The following is a 27,533-nucleotide window of genomic DNA, read 5'->3' on the forward strand; positions in this document are numbered from 1 at the left end:
ACCAATAACTTCCTAATCTCTCACACGCGCACTCGTATAAGATTACAAGGTGAGGCATAAATCTTTGGGTGGTTCCAAAATCACGCAGAGGGAAAAATCGCCTCCACGCCATAACAGTAGGAGGCCACAGTCCTTTGTCATTATGAGGCAGGCCCCAACCAGTGACAGTGTCATAGATGCCTCTGACATGTACGAATATGGAGCAGGCCCTAGACTCATGCTACTATATGGCAGATCATGGTCTGGTGCCCTCTAATCATAGTATAATTACAGAAGGAGACATTTCTACTGCTGAAGATTTTATTGGTTCAATCTCACACCCATTCCTCTGCCCTTTCCCCATAGCCCTGTAAATTCTCTTTCTTCCGGTGCTTATCCAATTCCCTTTGGAAATCCACGGTTATATCTGCCTCCACCATACTCTCAAGCAGTGTGTTCCCAATTCTGACCACTCAAAAAAAGTTTCTCCTCATACCACGGTTGGTTCACTTAACAATTGCCTGGTTCTTGAGCTATCTATGAAAAGAACTGATTTCTTTCTATCTACCCTGTCGAAAGCTCTCTCGTGATTTTGAAAATCTCTATCAATCCAAAGATGTGCAGATTAGGTTGATTGGCCATGCTAAGAAATTGCCCCTTAATGTCCAAGGTAGTGGAGGTTATAGGGATTAGTGGGTATAGTATGTGGAGATATGGGAGTAGGGCCTGGGTGGCATTGTGTTTGGTGCAGACTCGATCGGCCGAAGGGCCAATTTCTGCACTGTAGGGTTCTATGATTCTATGATCACATCATTTTTCAACCTCCTGTTCTCTAAAAGAGAACAACCTCAGCTTCTCCAATCTATCCTTGCAATTTAAGCCACTCATCATGAACTATTCTCATAAATCTTTTCAGCAAGATTCTAAAGCTTTCGCATCCTTCCAAAAGAATGGTTCCTAGAAATGGATACACTATTCCATTTGAAGTTGGCCCAATGTTTTATAAACATTTATCAAACCTTCCTTGCTTTTACCCTCCACGCCTCTATTTATGACACCCAGGGTTTCGTATGTCTGTGTGGTGGTAGCCACACTACCAGAAGGACATGGAAACTTTGGAGAGAATACAAAGAAGGTCCACCAGGATGTTGCCTGGTCATGAGGGTGTTGACTGTGAGAAGAGGTTGAATAAGCTAGGATTCTTTTCATTGGAAAGATGGAGGCTGAGGGGAGACTTGATAGAGGTCCTCAAAAGTGTGAGAGGCATAGACGGGGTGGATATTCAGAGGCTTTTGCCCAGGGTGGAATTACAAGGGAGCACAGGTTCAAGGTGAGAGCGAAAATGTCCATTCAACGTTCTACCAAATATCTTCTGGCTCCGCTCATAGATTTCCTCCTTGGTCCCTAATGGACCCTACTCTTTCCTTGCTTATCCTCTTCCCATTAATATACTTACAGAATATTTTGGGATTTTCCCTACTTTTATCAGCCAGAGCTTTCTCATATCCACTATTGGCTCTCTTAGTTGCTTTAAGATCCACCCTGCACTTTCTATACTCCAGTAATGTCTCCACTGATTTGTTCCCCTTATATCTGCTAAAGGCCTGTCTTTTCCTTCTCATCTTATTCGGAATATCTCTGGTCATCCATGGCTCGCTGGCCTTGTTACTCCTTCCTATCACTCAAGAGGGAACATACTGGACTTGTATCCTCCCCATTTCTTTTTTGAATGCCTCCCTCCCACAGTGCTCTTCCATAGATTTCCCTACAAGTAGCTGTTTCCGGCCTGAATTGACTAGATTCTGCTTTATTTTTCTAAGATCTATTTCCCCAAGCCAGCATTTTTTTGCATCTTGTGCATTTCCTTGACCACAACAAGCTTAAATTGTACCATGTTGTGATTGCTATCACTAAAATGCTCCCCCTTCACCACTCCAACCATCTACCTGGCTTCAATCCCCAGAATTAGGTCCAACACAGCTCGTCACTTGTTGCACCATCTATATATTGGCCTAATGATTTCAAGAGAAGAGAGGGGAAGCAAAATGTTTTATAGATTTTCAGATGAGGCAGACTTAAATTCTGAAAATATATTAGGGACAAGGCTATAGCCAAGCAGTGAACTGTATTTAATTGCATAACTAAGAATGAATACGTAGAATCCCAAATGTCTGATAAGGAAAGGTACACAACAGAAGAGTCCACTGAATTTCTACTGGGTCAATTTTTATATGGTAATTTTATTTTCCACATTCTAATTATGTTCCCTGATAATAGCCATGTTGAAGGTAAGTGGTGCAATTAGCAGAGAGAAAGGGTCAATATAGAATGACGGGGGAAAGCAGGGCGTTCGGAGGAATGAGGTGAAACAATTATTTTCTTCAGTCAAAGCAGTGAAGTTTCAAAATAGTACCACAATTATGGGACATCTGCTCCAATAACCATTGGGTCTTTAATTTGTCAGATTAATTTACCGAAAGCCGCCTCATAATTATGCTGAAAAGGAACTGTGACTGCTTTGTTGGACTGCTGAAGCAGAGGCTTAAAAATGGCCAACAATTTAACCCACAAACCCATTTGCTTTCCACACCTTATATAAATTCAAATTTAGTCTAATTGAATCTAATCTTTAAATAAGAGCATCAGGAGATTCAACCAGGTTGGTTACAAACTAACATGTAGCAATTAAACGCACCTTCCTTTTCCCCTAACGTAGCCTACGGACTGGCTATTTATGAAATTGTCGTTCCACGGTCTGTTATTGGCATTAAAGCCTTTTATTTTAAAATAGCTCGGCACTTCCTAGTGTGATTTGGAATTTCTGACGATGCCAATGGGTCTTCCTGCATTTTGAGTTAAAAATGTGGCTGTCAGGTTTCAGCTTTCAATGGATTAAAATAACCATAGCAGCCAAAGGATGGGAGTTGTATATGAGAGATGAAAGGAACTGGGTTTGCATAATGTTCCGTGGCAATGAGAAATGGCTGTTTGAAAGTGAGGATTTAATATGCAGTTGATTGGTGATTATCACCATTTAGACATGCCTACAGGTGCTGAAACTGCAGGCTTAAAAATTCAAGTGTTGATTTGGGGCACTTTTCCTGGAATTGTATATGTAGCTCGTGCCCAGATACTTCTCGGAAATATTCAATGTGTTGGAATGTTTCAGTGGCTTAGTCAGAGGATACCCAGGTTCTCTGATGTAACCCTTGAGACCCGAGCATGAACGGAGGAGAAGGGATGTCCAGATGCATGATTAGTCCTTATCCCTAATCCCACCCTAAACCTATCCTCCCTTCAGCTTCAGCGCATACACCTTCCTATAATGGCCTTGTAGGGTCAGGTGTAGGCCACACAGCCCCTGCTCCACTCCTCCCCTCAAAACAAATGCAAGATAAGCAACCTTTTATTAATGGGATTTCCATGGGGAGCAGTTAGAACGATTTTGTACGGGTGATAGACTGTCTGATAGATGGAAGGCAAAGTGTGTGGCATCAGTGCCCTGCAATCCAATGAAGCATGGCTTTCAAAATTACTTTTTTTCTGATTACAATTTAATTATATTCTCCTGATTAAAATAACCATTTTTCTGATTGCCAGATTGTGGAGCATACAACAAGTCACCAACAACCTGGGTATCCATTGGCCAATAACTGCAGGTCACCTTGACTGGACAAGGCACCTATATCTATATTGCAGGATAGAAAGGGCTTCAATGAATAGAAATGAATGATGAGGGTTCATCGGATATATGACTCCCAGCACATCGGGCTTTCCAACTAATAGTGTTCCAAACTCAGATACGCACTATAGGATGAGAGTTTTCCTTCATGGCGCTATTTGCATCCTTACATGTCTTGAAAAGTGACCAACCTCAACTCATATCACTGTATTTCCTGATGGATTTTAAATTCAGAGTGAGCACGTTACCAGCACACTGATGGCCACAGCTAAGATTCGACTTGAGTGAGTCATGAGCACTTAAGGCCCAAATGATAATAACACGGGGCTTGTCCTCCTACCAATGATTTGGCTATTCCCTCAGAAGCCACAAAATAGCTTGGAGGGCAAGGTGTTTTCCTGTGATATCACACTTCATCTTATTTCAACAAGAATTGACGTTGAGGATTCCCTTTCCAGGCTGCTTCACTGCAACTCTCACTGAGAGGACACTCTTCCCAGACTCCTTCACTTGGCTCTGACTGTGAGGACACTCTTCCCATGATGCTTCATGATGATTCTCACTGAGAGGACACTCTTCCCAGACTCCTTCACTCGATTGACTGTGAGGACACTCTTCCCAGAATGCTTCATGGTGACTCTCACTGTGAGGACACACTTCCCAGATGAGTTAGCTATTTCACGGTGTAACTATGCAGTAGCAACATGAGTGATATTCATCACTAAGATGATGTTGCCATCAAGCCAAAAAGATATTGGAGATGATTCTCCCATCCCGCTACTCTGATTTTTTTAGAAACAGTGGCCTGGGAAATTCAAATGGAGCCGGATTAGCGTGATCCGTGCTGGATACCCGGCCCTTAGAGGGTCTTCCAGCGCTGGATTTCCAGCTTTGATTTAGAAGACCATTTTAATGTTATGTAAATATAATTAACGAACCCGGGGCTGACATCTCTGGGGCTACTGGCCTTCTGGCTGGAGATAATACACATCTCTATAACCTGTGCTTAACCCTCTCTCCAATCACATTGTTTGCACCTTTAAGACTTGATTACCCGTAAAGACTCACATTCCAACCATTACTTTGTAAATTGAGTTTGTGTCTTCATATGCCCTGTTTGTGAACAGAACTCCCACTTATCTGATGAAGGAGCAGTGTTCCAAAAGCTAGTGGCTTGTGCTACCAAATAAACCTGCTGGACTTTAACCTGGTGTTGTGAGACTTCTTACTGTGTTTACCCCAGTCCAACGCCGGCATCTCCACATCTCCCAATCTGCCAGAGCATTTCACTTCAGCGGGGTTTACAGTAACTCCCCACTATCTCGGAGCTGGCGGGCAGACCATATTGGAGTGAAAGGGGGCTATCTAGGCCCACCAGACGTTCAAGTGACATGGCGTGCCCCCTGGGCATTGCCATCTTGACAGTGACAACCTTGGTCCCCAGCACTGCCCAAAGGGAAAAGTGCTAATGCCCAGTGGGCACTTTGCCTCTGCTCACCGGCCATTGGACAATGCCAAGAGGGCAGGGCCTGATTGGAGGGGTGGGCTAGGATCTGATGGGGGCAGGGCCTCTGGGAGGGGTTGGTTGCAGTTGGGGGGTAGACCCTCTGCCGCTCAGTAGTCAAGATCGGTGGGAGAGGGAAGGAGGCCAGTGATCGGGGCTGCAGACTTCTTGATGGGGATGGGGGAGGGTTGGTGCTGTGGGGGTGGTGGGAGTGTTGGGGTGTTGGCACTGCAGTGGAGGGGGGGGTGGAATGGATTGGGACTGCCAGTGTGGGGAGGGGTGGGGAGAGATCGGGCTGCCAGGTCGTGAGTTTTGGACAGTGTGTGGCAGGTGAGGGGAGATCAGTGTTGCCAGGGTGAGTGGGGGGGGGTGGGGGAGTGGTCAAAGCTGGATCTGGGCATGCTTTGGGGGGGGGGGTGCCAGTGATCAGGCTGTGGGGAGAGGGGGGTGAGAGGGCCAGCATTGCGAGGATCACGGGACTAGCCAGCGATCAAGCTGGTCAGCAATCAGGAGACCAGCAGATAGGGGCCATTGTGTGTGCCCCAATCTCGGCACTGACTGGTTGGCGCATGTGCAGTGGCTCGCTCAGCGCTATACTGCCAGCCTCCTGGGCAGAGAAAGGCGCCAGCCCTCTGATTTCTAATGGGATTTGTGCTTGTGCACTCCGCAATGCACAAAGTGTGGGACATGCATTTGTTAAACTCCCACTGAAAACCCAGCATGATTTACTCCCGTTTTCACAAAAATAAGATTAGAAATTTCTGGGAAAATCACCCCTGTTTTGCCCATCAGAACAAATGAGTCATGTGGTATGTGAATTTCTTTGCCAATGTGGTGCTAGTTATGTAGGCCATACATCCTAAAGACTGGTGGATCATATCAAACAGCACATTCCAGCCACTGCGCACATCTGGCAAGGTACATACCGCTTACCCCACTCGCCCATACTTGCAAAACTCAAGAAGAATGTTTCCAAAACAAGGCACAATTCTGTGATTGGACAACATTTGTTAAATAATCCTCAGCATAAATAATCAAATTACTTTGGTTTGTTACTCCTTATTGGCTGAATGCAATAAATGGTTTGCCTCAATATTTCCCAGAATACTCTTAGTTGCGGACCAGCAGATTAGCTAGCTTTAACCTCACTTGGAGTTGACTAATGAATGCACAACTTGCTGCATATGTATATAGGGGTGGCATGATGGCACAGTGGTTGACGCTGCTGCCTCACAGCGCCAGGGACCCGAGGTTGATTCCTGATTTGGGTCGCTGTCTGCGTGGATTTCGTCCAGGTGCTCCAGTCTCCTCCCAGTCCAAAGGTAGGTTGATTGGCCATGTTAAATTCTCCCTCAGTGTATCCAAACAGGTTCTGGTGTGTGGAGATTCGGGGATTTTCACAGTAACTTCATTGCAGTGTCAATGTGAGCCAACTTGTGGCACTAATAAACAAACTTTACTGGCTGAATGCAGAAAATGGTTTGCCTCAATATTTCCCAGTATTCTCTTCGCTGCGTACCAGCAGATTAACTAGCCTTTACTTCATTTGGAATTGACCAATGAATGCACATCTCTCTCTGCAGATGCATATCCGAAATAAAAAGGGTGAAAAGATAAATACTGCAAAAGGAAAGCTTTCTAAGTGGCATAGAAAGTCATTTCCTGCTGCAGGTTACTCAAGTGATTAAAGAAATTTAAATTAATTCCAAGGAACGGCCAGAATATTTCTGAGCTCTGAGTTCATCCCTAACCTTTGCTAATTAGCTAGGTGATAGCCAAGAATTTGACGAGTAATTATGATTCAGATTTAATAGTTAGTCTGTACGGCGGAGATGGGAAAATGACTTTGATTTCTGTAATTGATGGGGAGAAGCTCCTTTCACTGCCAGAAGGGTCAGTAATCAAATGACACAAGTTCAATGTAATTGGCAACAGAACCAAAGAAAGGACGAGGAGACTTTATTTTCTCGCAATGGGTATTTATGAACTGGAATGCAGAACTTGAAAAGACGGTGAAGCAACAATGAAGTAGCAACTTTGAGAAGAGAATTGGATACTTTGGAAAACGAAGAAATGCAAAGCAATGGAGAAAGATGAATGGTATTATCAATGGACTATTAACCCAGAAACTCGGCTCATTTTCTGGGGATCCAGGTTCGAATCCCGTCACGGCAAATGGTGGAATTTGAATTCAGTAAAAAAATCTAGAATTAAGAATCTATTGATGACCATGAAACCATTGTCAATTGTTAGGGAAAACCCAACTAGTTCACTCATCCTTTAGGGAAGGAAATCTGCTGTCCTTACAGCCTACGTGTAACTCCAGATCTACAGCAATGTGGTTGACTCTCAGCTGCCCTCTGAAATGGCCACATCAGTTCAAGGGCAACTCAGGGTGGGCAATAAAGGCTGGCCAACCAGCGATGCCCATATCGCATGAACGAATACAAGAAAAGTTGGGGAATAGGCTTGATTTGACAGCTGTTTCAAAGAAGCAGCACATGCACGATGGGCTGAATGGCCTTCATTCGGTGCTGCACAGGGGATAAATTTGATAATCAGGGTCAAGGTGTCCATATAATCCCTGGCCACTCATTGCATTGCAAGCAGTGGATTAAATTCATATGAATGGATGAGATTGAACACAGTCGAACACTCTTGTAATTTCCCTCAATTAGTGTCCCTAATTCTACATCAGGGAGCATCACTGCAGATAAATAATGATATGGTGAAAGCACTGCTGCTTTATTAGACTTTCCCAGCAAAGTAATTGTCTTTGAGCTGTGCAATTTACCCTGCATGCTAATGCATGCCACCCAGCCAGCTATCATGACTCTTCAATCATGTGACAATCTGTCAACCCAGTCACGGTGACTCATAACCACCTAAACCAGATTAGTGATAAGGGCCATCTCCTGTATCAACTGTTAATCGCTCCCATCCAGTTAAGGATAGAGAGCAAATATAATAAGGCTCATATAGCTATAAGATAAGATACAAAGCTGGCATTCTGTAATCTCATTTTAAGTGTCTGGCCAACTCTGCTGCAGCCCTGCAGTACAGTCTAGCAAGAGGGACCAGAATGATTGTGGTTGGCTCAGTGCTGAACAATGGGGCAATGCAGAAAGGGATTATTACTTGCCAAAGCTAAAGACGGTGAGATAGATGACAGTGGAAAAGTGTGATCAACACCAAAGTGGAAGGCACCACATAAGGATGAGGAAGCAGAGTAACATCGAAACTAGAAGTGGGAGTAGGCCATTCGGTCCTTCAAGTCTTCTTCACCCTTCATTTTGATCATGGCTAATCATCAAATTCAATATCCTGTCCTCCCCATCATGCTTCCCCCCCATATCCCTTGATCACTTTAACCCCAAGAGCTATATCTGATCTCTGCTTGGAACCACACAAGTTTTGGCTTCAACTACGTTCACTGAATTCCACACATTCACCACCTCTGGGTAAAGAAATTTCTCCTTACCTCAGTTTTAAAGAGTTCACCTTTTATACTCAAACTATGACCCCTCATTTTGGACTTCCACACCTTTGGGAACATTCTTCCTGAATATACCCTGTTTAGCCCCGTTATAATTTTATAAGTTTCTATGAGATCCCCTCTCACTCTTCTAAACTCCAGTGAATACAATCCTAACCAACTTAACCTCTTCTCATATGACAGCCATGCTATCCGTGGAATCAGCCTGGTAAACATTCGCTGTATTCCCGCTATAACAAGGACATCCTTTCTCAGATAAGGACACCAAAACTGCACATATTACTCCAGGTATGGCCTCACCAATGTCCTATACAATTGCAATAATACATCCCTATCCTTATGTTCTAATCCTCTCGCTATGAGGGCCAATATACCATTTGCCTTCTTTACTGCCTGCAGTATCTGCATGTTTACTTTCAGCGACTGATGCACGAAGACACCACCTTTTCTGACTCAGTATTCACCTCTCCCAATTTACACCCATTCAAGTAATAATCTGTCTTCCTATTATTGCTACCAAAGTGGATAATTCAAATTTATCCATAATATACTACATCTGCCATGCAGATGCTCACTCGCTCACTCACTCAGCTTGTCCAAATTATGCTGAAGGAGAAGGAATAAGACATCCATCGGTATGCGCCAGAGGACCAGTATTGCCAATTTTTACAATTTTAAACAACCGCTTTGCAGAGAAATAAATATCTTTCCCTCATTGCTGCACCCCTCCCACCACCCACAGTATCATTCTTTCATTTGACATCAGCACATCATGTTTTACATCAGTGCAGATTGGGGAGGGCGGAAAATTTAGGGCCATAAAATCTCGCCCAAAATTACTCACAGGTGGCGGGGGGGAGCACCCTTACTAAAAATGTTTATTATTGTTGATAAATCCATTTTCAGTTGCGTTAATAAAACCAGATTACTACTCGTAAATGTGTTAAAGGACATAGAAGGAAAGCAACAAAACAATTATATTTGATCTGATTGGATCGGATTAATAAGAACATAAGAACATAAGAAATAGGAGCAGGAGTAGGCCATCTGGCCCTTCGAGCCTGCCCCGCCATTCAATAAGATCATGGCTGATCTGTCGTGGCTCAGTTCCACTTTCCCGCCCTCTCCCCATAACCCTTAATCCCCTCTCTTATCAAAAACCCATCAACCCGCTTCTTAAAAATATTTAGCGAGGCAGCCTCCACCACTTCAACGGGCAGAGAATTCCAGAGATTCACCACCCTTTGAGTGAAGAAGTTCCTCCTCAACTCCGTTCTGAACCGCCCCCCCTTTATCTTGAGGCTGTGCCCCCTAGTCCTACTGTCTTTTTTGAGCGGGAAGAGTCTTTCCACCTCTATCCTATCCATCCCATTCATCATCTTATACGTCTCAATGAGATCTCCCCTCATTCTTCTAAACTCTAACGAGTACAAGCCTAGTTTATTCAGCCTCTCCTCATAGCTCAACCCCCTCAACTCCGGTATCAGCCTAGTAAACCTCCTCTGCACTCCCTCCAAGGCCAAAATATCCTTGCGCAGGTGCGGCGCCCAAAACTGCACACAGTACTCCAGCTGCGGCCTCACCAGTGCCCTATACAGCTGCAGCAAGACCTCCCTACTTTTATATTCAATCCCCCTCGCTATGAAGGCCAGCATCCCATTCGCCTTCCTGACCACCTGCTGCACCTGCAGGCTGGGTTTTTGCGACTCATGCACAAGGACCCCGAGGTCCCTCTGCACCGTCGCCTGCTGCAGTTTTTCGCCACGTAAGTAATAGTCCTTCCTACCATTCTTCCTACCAAAGTGGACCACCTCACACTTGCCAACATTAAATTCCATTTGCCATTTCCTGGCCCATTCGCCCAGCCTATCTAGATCCTTCTGCAGACTCTCCACACCCTCCGCACAATTTGCCTTTCCCCCAATCTTGGTGTCATCAGCAAATTTCGACACCCTACACTCGGTTCCCTCCTCCAGATCATCTATATAAATGGTAAATAGCTGAGGCCCCAGCACCGACCCCTGGGGCACCCCACTAGTCACCAACCGCCAATCTGAATAGCACCCATTGACCCCCACTCTCTGCCTCCTATTTGACAACCAATCCTCTATCCACGCTAACACCCTACCCCCAACTCCATGTCCTCTGACCTTCTGCAGTAACCTCTTGTGAGGTACCTTATCAAACGCCTTCTGAAAATCCAGAAAGACCACATCCACCGGCTCTCCTCTATCCACCGCCCTAGACACATCCTCATAGAACTCCAGTAAATTTGTCAGACACGACTTCCCTTTAATGAAACCGTGTTGCGTCTGCCCTATCAAGCAATTCCCTTCAAGATGCCTCGCAATTTCCTCCTTAATGACGGATTCTAACATTTTACCTACCACAGACGTTAAACTAACCGGCCTGTAATTCCCCGCCTTTTGCCTGGCACCCTTCTTAAACAACGGCGTAACATTAGCCGTTTTCCAATCCTCCGGCACTTCCCCGGAATCCAGCGACGTCTGGAAAATAACCACCAAGGCATCCACTATCACCTCCGCCATTTCTTTCAGAACCCTCGGATGCATTCCATCCGGTCCTGGGGACTTGTCCACAATCAGTCCCTCCAGTCTGTTGCGCACCACCTCTCTAGTAACAGTTCATTGTATAATCACAAACATGAAATCTTCAGACAAACTTGGAAAGAAATTTGAAGTGTGACCTGCAATTTTGACCCACGACTTCCCATTGGTGCCAAGAGTGGAGATTCCATTCCCAAAATGTTCCTCCTCCAGTCTTATCCCTTTCTCAACTAATTTTGCATCAGTTTCTTTTGTAACCTAATGATTAACATGTGTGGCAATCAGATTTTTGCTCCCCAACTGGCTGCATCGATTCTGTGATTTTGCAGGAGCGACGGGCCAAATGGCCTACTCCTGCTTCTACTTTCTATGCTCTAATATTATTTACAGGCATGCTTTCCAAAACAGCTAAGCGTGTTTATTGAGTGATAACAAGGTGTATTATTGATGATAGAAGTTTTTGGATGACCACTTGCCTCTCAGACAGTTAATGACACAGTGAGTAAGTGACTGGGAATGGAAAATGCAGCCTGGACAACGCTTAGACGATTTGTTTGGAGTGCCTTCATTTGTCTTGGTCGAGCCTGTGAGGTGATTAATGTAGGGTTTGATTTTGCATTCTCTAGATAATTATCTGATTTGATTTATTATTGGCAAATGTAGTCACATACAGTGAAAAGTATTGTTTCTCGCATGCTATACAGACAAAGCATACCATTCAATGAGAGAGTGCACAATGTAGTGTTACACTCATAGTCAGGGTGTAGAGAAAGGTCAACTTAATGCAAGGTAGGTCCATTCAAAAGTCTGACAGCAACAGGTGACAAGCTGTTCTTAAGCCAGTTGGTAAGTGATCTCAGACTTTTATATCTTTTTCCCAATGGAAGAAGGTGGAAGAGAGAGAATGTTGGGGGTGTGTGGGGTCCTTAATTATGCTGGCTGGTTTGCCAAGGCAGCAGAAAGTGTAGACAGAGTCAACGGTTGGGAGGCTGGTTTGCGTGATGGATTGGGCTACATTCACAATCTTTTGTAGTTCCTTGCAGACTTGGGCAGAGCAGGAGCCATACCAAGCTGTGATACGAGTAAGAATGCTTTCTATGGTGCATTTGTAAAAGATGATGAGAGTCGTAGCTGACATGCCAAATTTCCTTCGTCTTTTGAGGAAGTAGAGGCATTGAGGTTATTAGTAGAGGTTATCAGTCTAATCATCTGGGTTATCGTAAGCACTACACCTCATACTAAATGCTTTTTTAGCTAAAATCAACAATTCCACCATAACTGGCTGCCAGTCACAAACTTTGCACATATGGTGCAGATTTTAGACATGTACACTAAATAAAGATGCATCATAATAGTATACAAGTTATTCAGGTGTCAGAAATCTGCGGTAATTGGGAGATGCCAATGTTCATTTATCCAATCATCTCTGACAAAGGGTCGTCCTGACTCAGAACATTGGCTCTAATTCTCTTTCTCCACAGCTGCTGTCAGAACTGCTGAGATTTTCTAGCATTTCTGTTTTTGTGTTAGTTTGTCCTATATCAAAGAAAAGTTTATTTATTAGTCACAAGTAAGGCTTACATTAACACTGCAATGAAGTTATTGTGGAATTCCTCTAGTCGCCACCGTCCAGCACTTGTTCGGGTCATTGCACCTAACCAATATGTCTTTCAGAATGTGGGAGGAAACCGGAGCACTTGGAGGAAACCCACACAGACATGGAGAGAATGTGCAAACTCCACACAGACAGTGACCCAAACCAGGAATGGAAATCTGGTCCCTGTGAGACAGCAGTGCTAACTGCTGTGCCACTCCTTGGGTAGATACAAGATCTATAAAAAGAACATATTTATTCCGCACAAATAATCTCTTCGATGCTGATTATATTTCAGTACAGCCTTTGTGCCAATTTTAGCCTTGACTGTACTTTTATGTGCAATTTGTACGTGGAAGTACTAACATAGCTGTAACATTATGTCAGCATGGGTAAAGGGAAATGTGACTGTGCATTTAATTAAGTTTGGGGAGCTTCATCAGTAAATGAAAGAGTTTAATGTCTCACTGCTTTGTTTGATGCTATTTTCATTATTGATCACAGCACGCTAATAACTTTCTCTTTGACACACACTCGAAAATAATGAGCTGTCAAGGCAAAGAGCAGAAGCCTGATGAGGAAGAACCTGATATTCGGGATCATATTCCACTGATTTGGGTCAATCCAGCAATCCTGTTTGGTTGGCAGAGTCAGTGAAAGTTGCAATTAGAACCACTATTGTCTTTGCGGCTACGAGTGACGTCAGGTTGCAGGATCATTGCACTGACCTCTCACGAACAAGATTGATAGTTAACATTCCAAGTGAAATCAGGAGAAGAGATGGCATTTTTGTCTGATTAAAATTTAACAGAAGCAACAGCATTGACAGGAACATGATGTACTCAGCTCAAGAGGAAAACAAAGGAAACAAAATGCCTTTTGATTAATCTCAAAACTGGAGCCTTAATGCAAAAGCACAACTGTCTTACTCATTACGCCAGCTCTCATCATGTAGCGCTTCTATCTTATTGACCTGTTTTCTTTTTCAGATGGCACTCGGCTGACATTTCTGATTGAATCACATACAGGAATTTTACTGCCCTGCCCACCCAAGGCTTGTAAGATCCCTTCCGAGGCCAATGGAGAACGCCATTCCGCGAGCCTCGTCTGCCCTATTTCTGGGATGGGTGTGCCGGTAAAATTTCAGCCATACAGCCATAGAGGTTTACAGCATGGAAATAATCCCTTCGGCCCAACTTGGGTATACCACCCAGTTTCTATCACTCAGCTAGTTCCAATGCCCGCATTTGGCCTGTATCCCGCTCTACCCGTCTTACCCATGTAACTGCCTGAACACTTTTTAAACAACAAAATTGTACTGCCTCTATTACTGCCTCTGGCAGCTCATTCCAGATACTCACCACCCTTTGAATGAAAAAATTGCCCTCTGGACCCTTTTGTATCTTTCCCCTCTTACCTTAAATCTATGCCCTCTATTTTTAGACTCCCCTGCCTTTGGGAAATGATGTTGACCTTATTTATCTATGTCCTCTATAAGATCTCTATATGATCACCCCTGAGCCTCCTATGTTCCAGGGGAAAAAAACCCACTCCAGCTTCATAACTCAAACATCAAGTCCCAGTAGCATCCTAGTAAATCTTTTGTGCACTCTTTCTAGTTTAATAGTGTCCTTTCTATAATAGGGTGACCAGAACAGTACACAGTATTCCAAGTGTGGCCTTACCAATGTCTTGTACAACTTCAACAAGACGTCCCAACTCCTGTATTCAATGTTCTGACCAATGAACCTAAGTATGTTGAATGCCTTTTTCACCACCTTGTCCACTTGTGACTCCACTTTCAAGGAGATATGAACCTGTACTCCTAGATCTCTTTGTTCTATAACTCTCCCCAACGCCCTACCATTAACTGAGTAAATCAGTATTTCTATCCGACTTCTTACCAGCTAATGTGAATCATTGTGTTCCAGACCATACCTTATGCCTGAAATGGGAGAGATTTTTGATTTGATTTGATTTATTATTGTCACTTATTTTAGGATACAGTGAAAAGTATTGTGAGGTATTGAGGTAATGGGGTAGAGTTTCTGCTTTGAAGGCACTTGCCAAATCTGGTTCAGACAGCGTACAATTTGGACTCTGCTTTTCCCCCCAGACTTTCTGCTCAAACTCATTTAAACTCAAGCACAAAACTGGCCCTGAACCAACTAAGTTGCGCAGCAATTTGAAACCTAATATTAGCATTTAAAATGCTCTTTCAAAAACTTTCCTTTAAATATTTAAACGTGCAAATGTGGTGTACTTTCATTTAAAGCAGCTGAAAATGGGTTGAGTATAAAACATTCTCCATTTTATTCTCTAAGTGTGATGGTGGGTTTTCCAGCTGGGCTGTGCCCATTGGCTGGAATGATGTGAACGTGCCCTCGATTCCGCATTCAGAGCCTAGTTATTTATGCACAAGTGAGTATCACCTGGCAGGGATAGGACCTGGGTGGGGCTGTGTCAGTGCAGACTCGATGGGTCGAATGGCCTCCTTCTGTATTGTAGGGATTCTATAATCTATTCTATGATTCGAGCTGATTCTTCAATCTGCCTGCCATTCGCTGGTGGGTTCAAAGGTCCTGGCACTATATTTAAAACACAGCCCAACTTGTAAATCTCACCATCTCCAGCCTATCTGTCCTGCGGAGACCGTCCACAATATCTGGAAGCCAGATGCAAAATGTTGCCTCTCTCTAGAAGAAGACGGCACCCCACTTCAGCGGGATAGCAGTCCTCCCATACTGCCTCATATCCCTCCCAGGCAGAACTGATATCACTTTTGTTTTTGCACAATACCATTGTTCTGGGATCTGAAGGTGATGTTGCTACAGGGCCAGGTTCGGTTCCCTCTCCCTCATTGCCTGTAAGCCTCATATTCACTTAGACCCTCACAATGTTCAGTAGAACTGTCACCTGTTATTCTCCAACCTCCCCCATTAATACTGGGTGCACCTTTGTTGTTCCAGCACCCCTCTTCCATCTCCAAAGCTCATCACCTATGAAGGACATCTACCCACCCCACCTGGAGACACCAGCACTTACAGAGGGTTTACCCTCATGAGACCTACACATTCCATCCTCCTACCCCCATATTATTATGTCTCCCATATCTGCAGGCTGCAGATGCCCCAGTCACCATCATCATTCCCTCTGCAGCCAAATACAGAGCCCATGTAGCCCTGAGACATTGACTGTGAGATAGCTCTGCATACCAAGCTGTGTTTTTTTACCCCTGTGGAGCATGCTGTCCTTGCCCCTCCCTACAGCTAGGGTACGCCATTCTCCCAGTGATTGCTCCTGCTGCATGCCTGTTGCTCTTCTGCATTGTCTCCTATCTCCAACTTCTAACAATGAGGTCCACATAGCCCCTGGACTGCCCACCATCTGTGACTCCTTTCCATTTTGTAGGAGGAATTTCTGCACTCTGTGACTCCTGTCTGCATGCTCCTGTACTAAAATTGGAATCTTTACATAGCTCCCCCTTTCCAAAGAGGACCAAGGGTAACATTGACCGTCCCAAACACACCACGCTGAATTCTGACTTCTGGTGCACACCATTCCTAGTGTGCCACACTAATGATCCCTCACCCCCATCCCGGAGTCTATATGCTTCCTCTCCAGTAAATCATTCATTACCCCTTTGACCCCCTTGTTTGTCAGAGTTTAATGTAGCCTTGTCAGGGTCCAGTTTTCCAGCCCTTAGTCTTCTCTCTGCCTTCAACTGTTATTGTTATCCACCTCCTTGCTCCCCTGCCTGCCATCATATCCCCCTACCTGCCACTGCACAGCTCTCTTTCTCCATTGTCCTTTTCCAGGCCCACCTCGAAACCCACCCCTGACAGAACGATACTCTGTTGAAACAGAGGCTGCCTGAGTCCCACACCACAGTGCCGTCTTGACAGAAAACAGTGTCAAGTAGCAGGGGCTGAGTAACCCTGCACTCCCCAACAACAGGCTAAGCACCTATCCAAGCCTGTGAAAGAGGAAACTTCATGAGTCCAGCAGCGTAAGGGAAGGCACCTTTGTATTGTCACTGGACTAGTAATCCAGAGTCCCAGATCTGGGGACCTGCGTTCAAATCCCACATGGCAGATGGTGAAACTTGAATTCAATGGAATTAAAAGTCTACTGATGTCCATGAAATCTGCATGGTTCAGTAAAGTCTTTTAGGAAAGGAAATCTAGCATCATCCCTATTCAACAATGACGTTGATAATAACCTCTGAGAATGGACAGGCAATAAATGCAGACCCAGCCAGCAACATTCGAGTCCCGACTGAGCATGAAGCTGGAGGGCACGATCTAGTCTGCCCCAGACGTCCTGTGCAACAGAAGTGCTGCAGCGCTCTGGTGGGTAGGCTATGACTGTTGTACTCACCTTGAAGTCTCAAGCGAACTGAAATTCCAGTGGGCAGCTGCTTTAATGAGATGCAAATGATGTTCATGCCACCAGGCAGTGGGAAAAGCCATTAACCTGTCATTGGGTTTCTGACCTTTCGGCTCCCAATGGATTCTTTGCTCCTGCCCCGCAGTCAAACCCACCACAGGCAGGACGAGAGAATTCTTTTCAATTATTGCATCAATCCATCAGCACTGATTTGCAATTGCTGAAATTCCCTTTTAAGAATGGCGAACATTACTGGGCCAGACTTATCAAGTAAGTGAGATCAAAAAATGCATTTAAAAGCTTTTGAAACATACTTTTTAGTGTCCTTGTGTCTTTAAGACCCAGCCCGAAGGCCTGTAAAAGTAGCACAAATGGTGAACTCCCAAATGTCATTAACTCTCGCAAGGGTATGACCTGCTTCGGGAGGCAGTGAGGGAGCCAGTTTCCAATGTATTCTTTTAACATGTGTGTAAAAGTCGTAGAAATTTGATTTACTTTGGGTACAAGTTGTTCTCGAAATGCTGCGACACATTACCTTGATTGCTTCTCATCCAGTTTAATCACATTCAAGAAGACATGATGTGGAGAAGCCAGTGTTGGACTGGGGTGGGCACTGTAAGAAGCCTCACAACACCAGGTTAACGTCTTTCAAAGGAGCAGCACTCCGAAAGCTCGTGATTCCAAATAAACCTATTGGACTTCAACCTGGTGAGACTTCTTATGAGTGAAGAAGCCAGCACAATCAAGCGGAGAAGCCAAGCCAATATCATTAATTAGACAGTGAGAGGAGAGATAAGAATATTGGCAAGGGTATGTGGCAGGAAGTAGGGAGGGTTTTGGGGGTTAGTGACGATAAATACAACTCCACACTGAATTGCGAATCCACTCCTTTCCAAAAGAAATATATACTTTCTATCATAATTACTGGCTTGACAGAGGCAAAGGTACAGTTGGATAAACTGTTCCCTGTCAGTAAGTATCTAATTAACTAACTCATAGGCAAATTTGCTCGTGAACACTCAAACATCACCACTTTAATCCTCTTGGGTACCTTAGGTTACACTTTTGATTAATGCACTATTCTCCCTGGGATACATTTACATTTTAAGTCACACTATCACATTTTAACACCCCCTGTGTATTCTTATGTAAGCTTTTGCTATGGCAATCTATTTTATTTCAAATAATATTTCGACTCTTGCAAACCAAGTCCTGTATTTTTAAAGGTAAGATGAATGTTGGTTCAGTACTCCAAATGCATCAATGTGAATTACTATTTCCGACTATACTTTTTTCTGCAATAGTTAGTTTTAGATCTGTGCTAACTTGAAATGTACCTCTTTAAATGCTCAATTTCTGATAAATAAATTATCTGTTAGGACTGTATTTTATTTTTAAAATAAAATTGAGAAAAATAAAACTTCTATACTTCGCTATCTAACACAACAGCTTGGACAGCGCAGTGGCACAGTGGTTAGCACTGCTGCCTCACAGACAGAGACCTGCGTTCAATTTCTGGCTTGGGTAACTGCCTGTAAGGAGCCCCTGCATTCTCCCTGCGTCTGCGTGGATTACCTCTGGGTGTTTCAGTTTCCTCCCACAGTCCCAAAGACATTGGTTAGGTGCATTGACCATGATAAGTTCTCCCACAGCATACCTGAACAGAATGTGGTGACAAGGGGATTTTCACAGTAACTACATTGAGGGGCAATTTAGCTGGCCAATGCACCTAACTATTATGTCTTTCTGGCTGTGGGAGGAAACTGGAGCACCCAGAGGAAAACCATGCAGAGAACATGCAGACTCCGCACAGACATTGACCCAAGCGGGGAATCAAACCCAGATCCCATTTCAGGGCTTACCAACAGAGGGCGCTTTGTTGTAGCATCATATCATTTGTTATCATCCGATAACCTTGATCTGTGAATCTTTGTTGATTCTCTTTGTGCCCTTTCTAAAAATTATTTATTAGTCACAAGTAAGGCTTACATTAATACTGCAATGAGGTTATTGTGAAATTCCCCTAGTCACCACAGTCTGGCATCTGTTCAGGTCAATGCACCAAACCAGCACATCTTTTCAGAATGTGGGAGGAAACCTGGGCACCTGGAGGAAACCCATGCATACATGGGGAGAATGTGCAAACTCCACATAGGTAGTGACCCAAGCCAGGAATTGAACCCAGGTCCCTGGAGCTGTGAAGCAGCAGTGCTAACTACTGTGCTATTGTGTCGCTCCACTCCGCTACTCCACTACTGAGAAGAATTGCAGGTTCCACTGCATGGTTAGTCTATACTGTGTTAGGTATCCACATGCAAAGTTTGTTTAGCTAGTTCAGCAGTGTTTATACAAGTACATTCTGACTGCCACTCAATTATGGAGGTTTTTGCTTCAACTCTCATGATTGCATTCAATCATGCAGAACACCTTTGCACTAAGAATAAATTTTCTCCCGTAAGATTTGAAGTGTATACCTGTTTTTACTTATTCTTGCACCAAGAGACATTTGTCAGAAACTTCCCGAGGGAATTACTGATCTTTACTCACAGGGGAATATATACCATACAAGCAAATGTGAGGCACAGCTTACTAGACCAGTAACATGACCAATATGCTCCTGTTCCCAATGCAGTAAACAAATAAGGAGATCGTGTTGCAAAGTTGGTGTTTGTAAAAATTATTTTAAAAATTGTAAAATGATGAGAGGTGAAAACAGTGTGAGGTCCCTTTAAAAGATGGTGTTTTTTCTGTACTTCTGTACAGGTGCATATCCAGTACACAGACTGAAACATTATATAAAAGGCCAAACAGTGGTGTTGTCAAGACAACAGGCTGTTTTTTTTTTAATCTTAACCAATCAGTTTAAATTAGGCACTGGTATGTAGTAGCCTATTTGATTTAAATTTTATGTTTTGATAACTTGAGAACCAATCCTGCTATGGGATGTTGATATGCCATCAGGTGTTTAAGAGATAGGGGGCAATGTCACTGATGGCAGAAGAGCACCTGCCACAACTTACAAACTTGCTGGCCATCATAGCTCCATTTATGTCTGAAAAGAAAGCCTCATCTAAAAATCAAAGGTACCAAAAGAAGACAGAGGCTCTGGACAGAAAAAATCAATCAGACAATGCCAGAAGGTTTCAGCAAACACAAGAACCTGGTTGTAATCTAGAGAGTGACTAAAAATTCCTTTTTTGTTGTTAATAAAGTGGGAATTGTATTTTTCTAAACAACATTCCATTAGAACAGTGTCTTATTCAGTTTGTTAATAGTTCAGTTAGCCTGTTCACTATTAGTTGGATAAATAAAGTGTTACTTATTAATTTTAAAGAGAGGGAGCCTCAGGTAGTTATTTTGGTTTAACCACAAAAAGTTGTTGAAGAGCTGATCACGCTACTTCTCACACTTTTAACAGATTATAAAGTGAAGTACTCCTCTTTGAGTGGTTAGGTGTTAGCTTTCAAAGTGGGGATTAACCTCCCCTTTATAACAATAGCCACCGATGTTTGTTTTATGTTTATAAGAACCTTAAAGATATTTCATCTAGTGCTCTCACTAACAACAGCAGAATTCATTAACTCTGGAGAATATTGAGGTTTTGGACTTTAATGGGGCTTAGTGAATGTGTACACACAAAATTCACATTATGATGAAGAGGTTGGCATCTTTGTTAAAATAGCAAATAAAGGTGTCTCACACCAGTACGCAAAAACATTGATGTTTCTTTGCACAGGTTTCTGAATCGCTACATCCAAACTAAGAATTCTTGTCTTTTGACAACATATTTGCTCTTTTCAGAACAACATAAGTTGCAGTCACATTATCTGGCTCCAAATTTACCTGAAACCAGAAGATGCAATACCCAAATCCTGAACTAAATTAGATTATTTTGCATTCTTGTGAAGTTTCTAAGCAGCATCTGCAGCCCAGCTTTAATAGCTGGGATAGAAACTGGAAATTCTCCTACAACCATGCTTCTGTACATTAAGACTATTAACCTTTCATTGGTAAAGCAATGCTTGACACTTGGAGGGCTTTAATTAAGCCAGTGCAATTTTAGTTTTGCAGGGCAAAGTGAGTGGCAAACATTAAAATCCTGACTAAAAGAAGATAACGTGCAAATACCCACAAACATGTACTTTAGAATAAGGAAGATCTCTTATCAATTGTAGTAAGCTTAATTTTTGCATGTCTACAGAAGAGAAGCCAAAGCTTTAAATCCCGTTTTCAGTAGATGCATATGACATTATTCAAGGCACGGTCCCTACCCTGAACCTTTGGTTCTTCTTTTAACGTTGACCTACCTCCTTCTTGTCTGAATATGTTGTGTTGTACATAAGGTTACTAACTTGCGTTTTTTTTTCAGGAAACTGGTAGAACTCTCAACATATAATACAATTTGATTTATCCAGCAAACTAATAATTCTGTCTCGAGGTTAAAAATTGCATATGTATAAAAATAGGCCACACTTTTGACATGTATAAAAGTTAATTAAGGTTATAGTGTTATTATTTGTACAGTTGAAGTTTTAGTTTTAGTTAGATTTCACACATGAAGCTTTCTACTGCTTGAGATCAACATTTTTTCTGTTTAAGATCACAAATTCCTATTTCATTCACATGTTTACAATAATTCAGAGACCCAGGGTGATGCTCTGGAGACCGATGTTCGAATCCCATATGGGTTAATGATGAAATTCGAATTCAATAAAAATCTGAATTTAAAGGTCTAATGATGGCCATGGAAACGTTGTCGATTGTTGTAAGAACCCATTTGGTTCACTGATGTCCTAGTACAGGAGGTGCAAAGGAGGAGAGCAGTTACCTTGCATTTTTTTTTGTTTATTCATTCGTGGGACATGGGCGATGCTGCCTAGGTCAGCATTTATTGCCCATCCCATCCCAGGCAGCACAATGGCACAGTGGTTGGTACAGTGGTTGGCACTGCTGCATCACAGCACCAGGGACACGGGTTTGATTCTCAGCTTGGGTCACTGCCTGTGCAGAGTTCTTCCCGTGTCTGCGTGGGTTTCCTCTGGGTGCTGCGATTTCCCCCCACAATCTGAAAGATGTGCCATTCAGGCACATTGGCCATGCTAAATTCTCCCTCAGTGTACCTGAACACGCACCAAAGCGTAGCAATTAGGGGATTTTCATAGTAACTTCTTTGCAGTGTTAATGTAAGTTTAGTTTTGACTAATAAATTAACCTTATTTAGTAATTGCCCTTGAGAAGGCGGTGGTGAGCTGCCTTCTTGAATTGCTGTAGTCCACGTGCTGTGGGTTGACCCACAATGCCATTAGGGAGGGAGTTACAGGATTTTGACCCAACGGCTGTGAAGGAATGGTGATATATTTCCAAGTCGGGATGGTGAGTGACTTGGAGGGGAATTTGCAGGTGATGGCATTCCTGGTGTCTGCCGCTATCAGACCCTCCAGGCCCAGACTGCATTGAGAATGGGAGCAGATAGCCACAAAGCTCACTTCTAAGGCTCTAGTGTCAAGGACCTGCTGCAAAACCTTCATTGACCTCACACAGGTGGCCACATCAATGAATTCACCTGCAGCTACTATTTCCCAACTACAGTACCACCATCTTCGTTCATTCCTTGCAATTGAAGTATCCTTCACCCCATCACTCACTCATCAGCTGTCAGGACTCATAGCTAGCATTCAAATGCTCCATTTCCTCCACTCGCCCTTGCTCACACACAAACATCTCACAGATCCACAACTTCCACAACATGGGCTATAGCGGTGGAAGAAGGCAGCTCATCACCACTCTGGGGTAACTAAGATGGGCAACAAATGCTGGCCTTGCAGGTAACAGTCACATCCCATAAGAACAATCAAATATCATAATTTTCTCCCCATTTTCATTGTCAAAATGTATCATTTGAAACCTTTCTGTGTTAAATTTCATCTCTCTCATTTTTCTGGGTGAAGACATTTCTCCTCACCTCAATTCTAAAAGGATTACCCCTTATCCACAATCTATGATCCTTAGTTCTGAACTCCCCCATTATTGGGGATATTCTTTCTGAATCTACCCTGTCTAACCCTGTTAGAATTTTATAAATTTCTATGAGATTCCCCCCTCACTCTTCTAAACTCCATTGAATAGTGTTAGAAAGCAACCTGGTCAATTTTGAGGGCTGTGCCCCATTTAATTAAAGCTGGCAGGTTTGGCCAATAAAGGAGAACACCAAGCCAGGTGGTCAGTCTTGTGTTTTGAGGTTTGGCTCACAAAGTGGCCTGAGTGCGTGACCACTGCACAGACTCAACAGCTCTGTCAGCAGAAACCCAACCAAGGTTGCTTGGGGAGTTCAGAATGCAACTGGATGTGAGGTTAGGTAAATTAGAATACTAAAGAGGTGAACTCAATGACTTGAATAGCTCCTTTCCCATTTTTGATTTTCTTCATATATTTTTATGACCACATCAAATTTGAAATGCGTAGGCAAATATGTGAAGAATTTACAGTCAATGTACAAAGGCTATATGCAGTTATATATGATTGCCAAAGCATACATTTCCTTCTGCACTTGTTTCAATGATTATTATGCACAAAAACACTGGAAAGATTATATCTATTTCATATTATGATGCAAAGACTGTGCAGTTGGCAGCTCACATGCAGAGTTTGGATGGAGGCCCAGTTTCAACAGTATCTTCAGCATTAATTATAGTCAGTACTATAGTCAGATAAAAACTCCCCTTTGAGCCCTTCAGTCTCATTGTATTCCTTCCATCTGCTGCTAGTATTGGCAGAGTTTCCACACTGGTCAGCTGGATGGAGAAACAATCTTGAAATTTCGTATTGGCCAGGACCTCTGGAAGCCGCTAAACGAAAGATGCCAAGCTCCTGCCAAGATGACCACATGCGTAATCACATCCAAAGGTCAATCAAAGGAGATTTAATTGATTGCTTCTGATTGGGGCCAAATGGAAATCCAAATACTTCCCCTGCGTCGTAACAAATGCGGTCAGTAACTGTGGTTCATCACTGGAGATGTTGGTGGTATGATGGGTAGGAGATGTCATGTGAAGATGCATTCTCTGACCTTGACCACCTATGTGAGGCCATTGCACTTTTTCTGATTTTGCTGCCATGTGTCTGGGCCACATTCTTTGCACTGATCTCATCTGATTCCAATCACTTTGGAAGATATTCCCTTCTGCACCATTTACCCAACTGCATCCCCACAGCCTCCAAAACAACCACCACCATTCAGAAATATGGCCTCACTATTCTTGTGTTGGCCTCATCACTAAGTTTTCCACTATAGATCATAGAATATAGAAAAACTACAGCATAATTAGGCCCTTTGCCCCACAAGCTGCGCCGAACATATCTCTACCTACTAGGCTTACCTATAACCCTCTATCTTACTAAGTCCCATGTACTCATCCAGAAGTCTCTTAAAAGACCCTATCAAATCCGTTTCCACCACCACTGGCCGGCAGCCGATTCCATGCACCCACCACCCTCTAAGTGAAAAACATTAAATAAAAAATATATTACATAAAATATTATATTCCTTCATCCCGTTTGACCTGCCAAAATGAGCCACCATGCACTTATCCGGGTTGAAGTCCATCTGCCACTTCTCCGCCCTGTCTTGCACCCTATCTGTGCCTTGTTGCAACTCCCGACATCCGTCCAAACTATCCACAACACCTCCAGCCTTTGTGTCATCATCAAACTTACCAACCCCTCCCTCCACTTCCTCATCCAGGTCATTTATAAAAGTCACAAACAGCAAGGGTCCCAAAACAGATCCCTGGGGCACTCCACTGGTGACCGACCTCCATGCAGAAAAAGACCCATCCACAACCACACTCTGCCTTCTGTGGGAAAGCCAGTTCTGGATCCACAAAGCAATGTTCCCTTGGATCCCATGCTCCCTCACTTTCTCAATTAGCCTTGCATGGGGGACCTTATTGAATGCCTTGCTGAAGTCCATATAATCCACATCTACTGCTCTTCCTTCTTCAATGTGTTTAGTCACATTTTCAAAAAACTCAACCAGGCTTGCAAAGCATGATCTGCCTTTGACAAAGCTGTGCTGACTATCTTTGATCAAACTATACTTCTCCAAATGTTCATAAATCCTAACTCTTAGGCTGTTCTCCATCAACTTACCAACCACTGAGGTTAGACTCACCGATTGATAATTTACTGGGCTATCTCTACGCCCTTTCTTAAATGGAGGAACCACATCCGCAATCCTCCAATCCTCCGGAACCTCTCCCTGGGTATGTTGAGACTCAGGCAGAATATCCAAGCTGTTTTATGAAATTAGCCTAGACCCTCAGTTTTACACTTAATTTTGGCATGGGTGAGCATAAGGTGTTTCACTGCAGGTATGATTCAAGCGACTCACTAGGAAACTTTGATCAAACAAAATTTATTTAAAAACATGGCTAAAATATAATAAAAAGAATTGGCACAACTTGTACCAATTACAAGATTCAGACATGATTCAGTGTAAATCTTAACAGCTAGCTATCTACGATGTTCCAAGTCAAACAACATCACACAAACTTACACCTCTTTATAGACTTGGCACAAAAAGCAAGTGTGTTTACATGATGCTGGATTTTCACCTGCAGTAAATTGGTCGTTTGAATGTTGGAACAAATCTCTGCAGCTTCCCAGTACTGGAACTTTCAGAAAGCCTCTGGAGATAGAGAGAGAGAGAGAGAGAGGGAGAGAGAAGCTGCCTTCTTCCACCAGCTTCTAACAGCAACTGAGAAAAATGAATCTAAAATTTGGACTTTGCTGTGGAAAAAAAAATCATCTGACCTGTCAATCATTCACAAATCAAGCTCCACTCAACAAGAATCATAAAACCCCAGAACATAGTATGGTGGCACAGTGGTTAGCACCGCTGCCTCACAGCACCAGGGACCCAGGTTCAATTCCTGACTTAGGTCATTATCTGTGCAGAATTTGTCTGTTCTCCCCATGCCTGCAGGGATTTTCTTTGGATGCTCCAGTTCCTCCCACACTCCAAAAGATGTGCTGGTTAGGTGCACTGGCCATGCTAAATTCTCCCTCAGTGTACCCAAACAGGTGCTGCAGTGTGGAGGATTATCCCAGTGTTAATGTAAGCCCAATTGTGACAACTAATAAGACAATAAATAATGATGACCAGCATAAATTTGGAGACAAATTTATAAAGCATTGTTCACGTTGCGGAATTAAGTTATTTAGACAGATTACATCTTTATAACTCTATCCTTTCGTAGGAAAGTTACACTTTATTTTTCTTCCATAGAGGTTCACACAGTGAGAACATATATAGGGAGTTCAGGGACAACACAAGTAATCTGCAGTCTACAAAATGTACAATCCATTAGTGCTAATGGATAGAAAATCACATGGGCTGTGGATCAAGTGTACTTATCCCTATGTTTCCTGTGGCTAATTACCAGTTACACATCCTCATTGAGTAAAGCTCGATGCCTGAGCACTACATTATAAAGTAAAATCTGCCAAACATGAATGCGGAATTCATCCATAACTGCAGTTCATTTTATCAACCCAACTTATCTGGTACAGGTGCCAACCCTTCCTGTGCAGGGCACATCTGAACGAAACAGGTTTTTTTCTGTCCAGCCTAATCCAATCTAACATTCCCACTAACTGTCATGCACATCATGGACAGAGATCTTCATCAGGCAAACAGTGCTAACCATTTGTCATTACCTGAGAATAACTGATAAAGGAGACTTGTAGGCCAAAGGTTTACTGCCCTGCCCGTCACAGGAATCAGAGGGAGCAAGGCTTGGACAATGGAAAGAACCATTGACACTGGGTGGGATTTTGCGATTCGGGGACGATCAAGACCATAAAATCCTGCCCATAACGTATATATATTGCACTATTTTGGGGAATTGCAGTAAGTACTCCGCACTTAACTCTCCTCAAGAAACCAACTCTTGACTCCAAGTTCCTTGTAAACCATTGCCTCATCTCCAACTTCTCTTTCCTCTCCAATGTCACCTCCCAAGATTTTTTGGAATTTATTTTACTGGAAGTGGACATCGCTGGCAAGGCTGGCATTTACTATTCTTCCCTAATTGCCCTTGAAAAGGTGGTGGTGAGCTGCTTTCTTGAACTGCTGAGATCCCTGTGGTGTCAGTAACCCCCACCCCCCATAGTGCTGTTAGGGAGGGAGTTCCTGGATTTTGACAGTGAAGGAACAGTGCCATATTTCCAAGTCAGGCTGGTGAGTGACTTGGTGGGGAATTCTGTGCCCTTCTTTCCAGGAACTCCATGTTTGAATCATTCCAGTTGGGTTTTTTGCCCCT

The sequence above is a fragment of the Carcharhinus amblyrhynchos genome, chromosome 5, assembly GCF_965287045.1.
Source record: "Carcharhinus amblyrhynchos chromosome 5, sCarAmb.v2.hapA, whole genome shotgun sequence".
Lineage (NCBI taxonomy): Eukaryota > Metazoa > Chordata > Chondrichthyes > Carcharhiniformes > Carcharhinidae > Carcharhinus > Carcharhinus amblyrhynchos.